Genomic DNA, 10,193 nt, shown 5'->3' on the forward strand with positions numbered 1-10,193 from the left:
TCTTTGATACACACACACACACACACACACATATATATATGTATATACACACACATATATGTTGTGGCTACTTTTGTTTTGAGGATAAGTTCAAGTAATTTTCTCCTCTGGCTTCCATTTTCTATCACTCTGTGAGTATATGTCAGAAATATTTGGAGTTCAAACTCCATTTAAAAAGTAGTGATTTTGGATAGGTGTCAAAAGAGGAAAAACAGGGTGTAATCAGGATGCTTACTTGATGCAGCACGAGGCCCTGAAATGTTGGAGTCTGTCCTTACATTCCCTTGAGTCCAGATCTGGAATTTTCCAAATCTAAAGGTTAATGGGGGAAGCTCACTGAAATGCATCCCAGAGAGCCAGTGACCTCTTCCAAGACTGTGCTTTCCATGTGTTCAGAACTGGCAAAAAGGTTCAACAGATATTTAGACCTGATGCTTAATATCAGAGTTTATTGTCCTCCTGTAGCCAATCAGGAGAGACTTGCTGGAGTGGGAGGGAAGGTAGGAAGAGCTAGGGGTGGTGCTGACGGGTGTTTTCCAGGGCAGCGGGTAAATAGGGGTTTTATGTTGGCCTCTGAATATAGAACTGGTAAAAGCCACAGATAGAAAAACAAGAACTTTCATAGATGGGTTCTAATAAAAGACATCGTGTTATTTATCTACCTCCATCCAGAAAAAGACAAAGGACACAAAGGGAGCAAACATAGGCGTCAGTTCCTCTTCTTCAAATGGTTCATTGCACACCTGAACTAGTTGATGGAGCTTCCTCCCTAGGTTGGGGAGTCATTGTTCGCATTGTCAGGGCATGACCTTAGACCCACAAGAAACTGGGTGAATTGTCTGCTCCTGAATAGAAGCCTTCCTGTCGGTAAAAGTTGTCACAAATCTAATCACAGGTGATATATGGAGACACATTCCTTCTAAATGCACCTTTCATTATAATTGAGTGTTGGCACCTTTACTTGGGAAAGAATGCCACCTTGTATCCCATCTCTCAGGACACTCTCTGTGGTTAAAAGAAAACCTTAGAATAGATTCTTCAAGACTTTATCTAGACTGAAGAGGGGCTGTCACCTTCCCTTTGCATAGGTGATTTATTTTTATGTTTATTCAAGGTCCTTATGTGTAACAACATCTTTCAAATGTTCGCAACTTGAACATTTAACCCCTTTTCTAAAAATCAAGTACAGAAACTTTAATAGGCTAAAGTTTCCTCCGTAGGTTTGAGAGTCATTGTTTCCATTGTTGGGGCATGCCCTTAGGCCCACAAGTAACTGGGTGAAATGCCTGCTCCTGAATGGAAGCCTTCCTGACCGTGAGAGTTGCCATGAATCTGATCACAGGTGATATATGGGGACACGTGGTCCAAATTTTAATCTGATAAATCCTGTGTAAAGACACTAAGTGCTGCATTCACTTTTAACAGACGGTCTGTATGTTGCCAACAGAGTTCTCCCTGCCATTACGAGGAGGAGAGCCGTGTGTAGACCTTAAACGTTGCCGTGGACCAGACATGGATGGTGAGACGTGTGCCTCTTTATTGCCAGCAGGGAATGGGAACCATAATCTTTATCCTCGAGGGCCAGCTTTCTAGGGTCAAAACTAACACCCTGTATATGTTTATGGCTGCCCTTTGACGAAAACACATGACAAAAAATAATGAGGAATAAAGATGGGCATCTCTGAGGCTAGCCTGATGCCTGCAGCAATTAAAACACTTGAAATTCACTACTATTTTTTTTTCTTTTTTCTTCAAGAAATAATTCTGATCAAATGTGGAAAACTGAGAGTGTGACAGGATGAACGAGGTCCTCATCCATATTTTTTCATCCCCGGCTCAGTACTGATCTGGTGAAGTTGCTTCCTGTTTGGAAGGAATCTTGTCTGGAATGTCAGGTGAACTCCTGAGTGAGAGTTCAAATTTCTCATCCTTGCCACTCTGACAGCTGAAGGACTCCATGTCTCTCTGAGTTCACTCAACTGCTTCTTGCTCTGCCATCACTAGGAGAGCCCCTTTTATGATCCCAGTCTGTAATTACTGATCCAGTCATCCTCATTTTTTTTTAAAGCATTTTCTACCTCTTATTTTAGCACCAAGTCCCTGGAATGTCAAGGCCAAGGCTTTTCATCTTTTATTTTTCACTCCCACCTATACATCAGCATAGAGAACTATATAATTAGTGCTTAGTTGTAACTTATATTTGTGGAGCGCCTCACATGTTACAAGGCGCCCCCCAGATCTCTTTCTACTCAATTATCTGAGTGGAATCGAAATTAAGTCAAGTAAGTGAATTGAGAAATCCTGCTGGGCTAAAAGCTGAGGTAGAAGGCAAGAAAGTAGAACTAAGGTATCTAAAATAAATGTTATTAAAGCATACAGCTGGATGAGTGCTTAGCTCTTTAGGGGGCAAATAGGCTTCTTTGGGTGGCTTGTTCTTGTTCCAAGACAATTCACTCTCAGCTCCACATAAAGTTATGAAGTTATGTGGCATTATGGGCACTGGATGGCTGTGCTACAACTGAGGAATTGTAGAGGAAGACAAGTGTGTGTGTGTGTGTGTGTGTGTGTGTGTGTGTGATAAGAAAGATGCTCCTATGTGATCTAACTATCTTACTCCCATGTATAAATGCAAAGTGAAAAAAAAAAGTGTCATACAGGAGATAGCACTGTATGCCCGTGTTTATTGAGATATTCTTCACAAAAATTAAGATACAGAATTAGCTTAGGTGTCCATCAACAGATGACAGGATAAAGAAAATACGGTTTATGTAATATATACAACAGAGCATTAGTTAGCCATAAATGCAAAGGAAGCTGTCATTTGCAGCAAAACTGACTGGAGTATATCACAAGTGAGATAAGCCAGACACAAATACAAATAACAGCACATTATATCTTGAATAGACACATAGAGAAAGGCCATCTAAATAAAGGATATTGATAGGAGACTGAGAAAGATGGTAAGGGAGGAGACAAGAAGGGAAAGGATGGTTAGATATGATCCAAGCATGTATGCATGTGTGTATGACAACATCATGTTGAATCCTATTGATATACAAAATAAATATGTTAAATTTTGAGGAAGGATAAAATTTGGTTCTCTTTCTTCTGAGTTTTAGCTAAAACCACACAAAAGAAGAGACATGCACTGTGGCTGTGCAGGTGAGGCAGCAGAACAGAAACAGGGCTGCTAATGCTCCAGAAGCCCCTGAAGCCCCTGAAGCCCAAAGGAATTAGAAAGCCTTTAGCCAGAGAAGAAGAAGGAGAAGGAAGAGGCAGGAGGAGGAAGGAGTGGAGGAGGAGGAAAGGAAGGACAAGGAAGGAGAAGGAAAAAGAAAGAGGGAGAAATAGTAATAATAATAATAATAGTAGTAGTAGTAGTAGTAATAATAATAACAACGGAGATTGAAAAGGACTTTTTTCATGATTTATTTATTTTTATTTTGTACGTGCATTGGTGTTTTGCCTGCATGCATCTCTGTTTGAGGATGTCAGACCACCTGGAACTGTTACAAACAGTTGTGAGCTGCTGGTAATTGAACCTAGGTCCTCTGTAATAGCAATCAGTGCTCTTAGCTGCTGAGCCATCTCTTCAGCCCCCCAAAAGAACTTTCTTAACAAAGACCATCAAACAAAGAAAAAGCACACTTCCGTTGTGTAGAGACAGGTCAGTTCCAGCACTGTCAAGTTAAAATGGGAGCCGGTGGGGCAGATAGAGTGGGGTCTGGAAGACTTTGACATGCTTTTCACTCATTGCTGAATTGTGGGAGAAGTTGTGGAACAGACTGGGGATGGGGGCATGAGTACATTTCAGAATCGTTGAGCAAATGGGAAATTGAGACAACCAGTCTGTTCTGACTGAATGTATGCCCAAAGAGCATCTGCAGTGGGTGAACTTGGAACTTAGGACCACACAGTTAAATATTTACTCCGAGGAGCATGTGTAACTGGAGGTCGAAAGATGGAAAAAGGTTTTACCTTAGGGCTCTTTTCTAGCCAGTATAGTGATTTCTTTCTTTGTTTGTTTGTTCATTTATTTCCACATCAGACACCACCTTATCTTTTGTATTAGTTGGCCTTTTCATTCTGTGACTCGATGCCTGAGTGAAGCAACTTGCAGGGAGGAATTGCTTACTTTTGTTCCCAGCAAAAGAGGGTTAATCCATCATGGGGAGATGACATTTGGAAGAGAACAGTTTGCATCATGACAGCCAGGGAGGGAAGAGATAGTCTTTGTTTTCTTCTCCTCCTTCTTCTTTTTCTTTTCTTCTGCTCAGGCCTCTCCACCATGAGATGGTGTCAGCCAGATCTGGAATTTTCCCTTGAGCTAATCCTGCCTAGAAATGCCCTTCACAGAGGTGTGCTTTAACCTCTTAGGTTCTCAACGCAATCAAACTGAAATAATGATTAACCGTCTTAAGTCTGGTGATTTCCTTCACAACCACCACGATGTGTAGCTTGAACATATACGTTCAGATGCATATAGGATTCATAGGAATATAGGTGCTTATTCTCAGACTTCCCTGTGGATTTGAGCTATACATCTATCTTGAGTACCTGTAAAAGTACCCAACACTTCATAAGCAAATAATATCTTTTGAGCAAATGAATCAGCATAGTTATCTGATTTAGTAAAAGCAAGAAAATGTATTAGCCAAAAATTCCATATATATGCACAGATATATTATATATACACACCCATATATTCCACAAAATACTGGCTTAAATACTGTTTGGGGCCACCAGAAGTGAGTGGTGACTAGGCTCACCACAGATGATCCTCCTGATAGAACTAATGGTGACAGCTCTTGAGACTAGGACAGAGTGGGCGATCTTCTTAGTCACTAAACACAGGATACAAACTGCTGACTAGTTAATAGATCACACTGCCTCAAGTGTCTGTGGAGGGCTGGCTGTGTGACTGACCCAGCCTCTGTGAGCCATTAAATCCACGGGAGGACATGACACTCGAGTCTCAGGAGAGGGTTCCTCCTGGGTTACCCTGAGCTATCCCCTCTCCTTCTTTTGTTTTTCTGTTTTCCTAAATCTATTTGACTCACCTCACCCATTCTCATAGACATGACAGAAATAGCCTTTTGGCATTTCCTCTTCTCTCTTATGAACGACACGGGCCCCCGAGGTCTTGAAGGAGAACAGAGGAGGAGCAGCCTGAAAAGGATCATCAAGTACCTCTGGGCAGTTTTGGCAGTCTCCGTCAAGGCTCATGAATCTTGAAAATCAGAAGGCAAGGGAGTCTTGCTGGTGCCCCTGATCCCCCACTCTTCTCCACTAAACCATTGCCAGGTCCTACTCTTCTCTTCTCCAACCCCACCCTTCCTTTCTGTGTCCCTGGAGACACATGAGTCAGCACTCAGGCTTGAAAGTGTGATCTGCTTCTGAGCCCTCAGAAGGTGATCATTTCAGATCTAGGACATGCAACTACAGAGAAAGTCACATTCCCACCTCCCCCTGCTTTGCTGCCGCGTACTGACTCCCAGTTTCTGAAGGAGCTTTAGCTGCGTCTTAGTTTGAGCATTAGAACAACAGCATTGAGGTGTGTGTGTGTGTGTGTGTGTGTGTGGCGGGGGCGGCTGTTAGGAGAACAGCCGTAACTACCACCCAAGTGCAATGCACAGAGAGAGCTTTCAGAGCACGCCAACAACTGGAACATCTGGTGCTTGGCAAGTGCTAGGTTTGGGAGAGGAGAGAGGCGAGCCAGACTTTTCTCCCTTGTTCTTTCGAAAGAGGAAGCACTTTGGAATTGTCTCTTCGCACCCAGTTTCAAACTTCAGGGCATACCTTTCAACCGATCCGCTAATTTGTGTTGTTCAGCCAATATTCTTTCTGCCCGGTGTTCAGATTTTCACTTTGCATAGGAAAAATAAACCAGCAGGGTGTTTGTTGCTAACTCACTGTCAATATATATATATATTTGTCTCGGCTTTTTAGGGAGAGGGCAAACTGGGGCTTCTACAGATCTCCTGTGGATCAGGCAGTTGGGAAGAGGGAAGCTACTTAGCTGCTCTGGGTGAAGAGCAGGAGAAAGCCACACCCTAAGCAGCCCTTGCAGGCAGCAATCTGGTGAAAAGTAGTCTGGAAGCCATGGTTCCGCAGCCCACAAAGGAGCAAGCTCTTACCTTTTTGTCTGTTGGGTTTTCTGTTGTGCTGGGTTCTGTCTTGCTTAGCCTGGCGTCTCTTTCCCCTTATCAAAGCAGACTAGAATTAGGGAAGGGATAGTGAGAATTGAATGCTGTAAAATCCGGAAGGTAGATTTTCACTCTAATTTGTCTTGTGGCTAAAGTAGACAGGAAGTTCTCCTATAATGCTCTTGTAAAAATATCAAATACTATAACACTTGTGTTAAGGGGAAGAAATCCAAATATTTTCATCCCCTCACTCATTACACTTTCCAAGACACCCTTCACCCGAGTAAAACCTTTGTTTACCCAAAGGTCCTCTCCTCCAGTCTAGGAATTTGTCCTGGAGCAGTAACCCTTGGAGAAGTGACACTTTACCCCCTTTTTCATTTCCTATGCACCAATTTCTTTTACACTAGCTAAATGAATTAAGTCTGTGAGGTCAGACCACAGCCAATGGAGAAAAGACACAGACACCATCAGAGTTAGAAAAAAAAAATTCAAATGCACTTCTTGCTTCCCAAACATTCCTTCTTGACCAGGAATAAAATGTCTACCTTATCCAGACCCTTCAGTTGGAATGGTTGTCTCTTTCTTTGTGACCCCAAACTTATTTCTCACACTCTTATTTAATAAAATAATCTTGTTTGTAACCAACTTGTAAGTAAAGAGACGATCACCTCCCTCTGGCTTTGATAGTGTTCCTGTAGTAACTCTAGGAAAAAAAAAATGATGGACACTTCCTCCTTTTGAGGAATTAGGGACGCATGAACCTTTGTAATCATTGAGGAAACTAAGAAAGCCTCTAGCGCGTGAGCAGAGAGGCCCTGAAGGCAAGTTCACACAGCTGCTTCGCCTTGCTCTCACTTCCTGACATGCTTTCATCCCTAATAGGGTGAAGCTAGCCAGGTTGCGATTAATTAGTGAAAACAGAGTGATTTGTTCCAATAATTATGAATATTTTGCAAGAGAGGGAGAATAGAAGTGTGTGTGTGTGTTCATGCTGTGCATTAAAAGGATGGAAGTACCCAAAATGTTAGAAACATGATCTAGGTGGTTCAAGATTTCTACACTGCGGAGAACTATTATCCTGAAATTGTAGACAAGTTACCGCCCCCAGTGTCATCAGGCTGGCATGAGGATGAGTTCAATTCAGTAAGCTTTAGAGACATCGCTCTTATGCCTCCAAAGTGCTAGACAAAAGGATGGGTAAAATTGGTCTCTATCCTTTTGAATTTCACAGCTTTTTCAGATGAACATAAACAGCTCAGCCTTGGAGGACTGAAGAGGGTTCACAATGTACCCAGAGACCTGGGTTGTCTCTGCACTTTTAGAACTTGAGGTGGCATAAAGTTACTTCAGAGTCCTCGTGGGCTGGCTTTAGAATGGGCTTTTGAGGCATGCCTACACAGAAGGTAGAGCCAAACAGAGACTAACTTACGGGTGGCTTGTGTCTCATCCATCAACTCACAGGATGACTAAAGACTGAAGGCGTTTCAGGGGCATTCCAAGTAATTGGTATCCAAAACAACTAGTCTTAAAAATGCTGGAGACATATTTAGTCTCCACTGCAGAAACGTACATGCCAAGATTTTATTTCATTTGTATGTAGCTCTACTTTATTTTACATGTAAAAATATACTCATATGTACACAACTGTGTGTGTATTTAAAAGATTCATTGAATGGATGCTATTATTCTTTCATATTAATATACTTGTAAGATAAAGTCAATTAAAGACTTCCCTAAAGAACCTATATAGTCAATTAAAACCTTTCCTACAGAACCTATCTTTTTGTTGTTGAAAGCCATCATACTCATAAAAATCACCATGTCTAGAGACAGTCAATGGTGATCAAGTCTCTCCCTCTCCCTCTCCTCCATCATTTCCCCTGTTCCTTCCATCTCGCCCCTTATTTTCTCTCTCCCTCCATTCCTCATTCTCTCTTCCCCCAGCTTTTGTTTATTTTTGAAGACATAAAGAAGAAGAGTCGAGGGAATCTAGCACATCAATGTGTGTTCATGACCCGAAGAGTCAGGAAAAACTCCCCTTCAATGTCAATGCAAAGTAAATGTAAGACATTAGAAAAGAAAATTTTCATAGTTGTAAATTCTTCAATGGGAAGCTCTCAATATTAGTAATGTTTGCTTAGGACTGACCATGCTGTTCTTCCCTACACTCCTACTGGGGTATCTTCAGACTTAACACACACACACACACACACACACACACACACACCCAAAAATGAGCACACCAAACCCATCAGAAGGGGAAAAGCCAAACCACAACCCCCCCAACACCTGATGGTACCAAGTTCTAGTGATGACATGAAGCAGCTACAACTCAGGAATGTGTAAGTGTAAGTGTAATTAGGATGTAGCATCTTGGCGGAGTGTTTGGCATTTTCTGCTGACTCCGAACGTATGGACACATACGACCCAGCAATTTTTCTCCTACGTTCAGACCCAAGGGAAATGGATGTGCACGTGTCCCTGAGGCATGCAAGAACGCTCCAAGCAACACTGTTTGCAGTGGCCCCCAACCACGCACCGCTCAAATGTCTATCATTAGAAGACTGGATAAAAGCTGCAGTATAGTTAGTTATATAATGAACAAATTATGGCAAAGTACATTATAAATGAATCTGAATCACATGGACAAAATACTGAGCCTGGACACACACGCACGTGTGCGCGCGCGCACACACACACAGACACACACATGCAAATTACTAAGGTTTTATTTCTGCAAATGTTCCACCAGGCAAAACTGGCAGGTGGTATCAGCGGTCACAGTAATGTTTCCTTCGTAGGGAGATAGTGTGACTGAAAGGCCAGGCAACGGGCATTTTTTTTTCTTTCATCTCTAAAGTTTTCTATGTTTTTGAGAATTTCATACACAGAATTTTATTAATGCTTTATTTTTGTCATTTCTACTCCCCTGTCCTGCCCCCTTCAAGTTTTTCACCCCCTCTCAATTTCATAACCTCTTTTTCTTTAATTATTGATACACATTGGCAATCTTTCAGGGAGATTACCCTGGTTTAGGGGAGTGGGGAAGAACTGATCTTTCCTCTTTTGGGAGCCGTTGAAGCTCTTTATCTAGGGGCGGGGCTTTGTGAAATTTCCCCTGTCCTTGCTGGTACATCAGCTGGAGTTACCGCTCTGCAGGTCTTGTTTTGGTAACCATACTGTTAAGATTTTCTAGGTGTAGTTTCCACTTTGAGTCTAGGAGACACACCCTAGCAGCAGGCTAGGTGTGTATCCTTCCCCGTCCCCTGCAGTGTATCTGTATTTTTAGGTAAGCTTAGAGTACTGTTTTCCTATGGCTTCTTCAAACATCCTTCCTCACCTTCCTCACTCTCTCTGTACTATTCTCCCTGCTTTCCAGCTAAAGTACCTCCAATTTTGTTTTTGGTTTGTTTTTTCTTTTCCCCTTTCACAGCACCTGTTTCTTACTACCCCCTCTAGAAAGTACTCCCCCCTCCATTCAGGCCCCTAGAATGCTTTCTTTTTGCTTCCTCCAAAGTCCCTTTTAGAAAGTTTTGTTCACTGTTGCCTGGGCCCTGGCTTCTTTTGTGAATATTCTCTGAGCCTTAAATTATAGTGTGTACTTTTCTATGTACAGGTGATAATCCATAAGCAGTATTTTTAACTCCCAAAAATCATTATGGATATATTTTATTTATATGTCCCAAAGCATTTGATTTTGACTAGTCTCAGATTTAGGGAAAAATTACTCTTCTTTTCCAGTCTAAACTTATAGAAGCTTCCCTTCTATTTTCAAGCCAACTTTTAATTTAGCATCAAATAACTTTATAAGTACCAGACTTGAAATGACATGGAATATTTATACCATTGTCCATATTTTACATTCATACATCCTATTTATCCTTACTATTGGAAATGAATGGGCCATTTAATTGTTTGGGCAGGATGACGGGGGACAATGGATTACTGTGTGAGACGTGCTGATCTTGGTCAAGTGCTCTGGCCGTTTCTCAGCAGAGGCGTGGACGTCTGTTCTTTGACTTCATGGTTTTCTGCAGTCTGCAG

This window comes from Meriones unguiculatus, chromosome 20 (genome assembly GCF_030254825.1).
Source record: "Meriones unguiculatus strain TT.TT164.6M chromosome 20, Bangor_MerUng_6.1, whole genome shotgun sequence".
NCBI lineage: Eukaryota > Metazoa > Chordata > Mammalia > Rodentia > Muridae > Meriones > Meriones unguiculatus.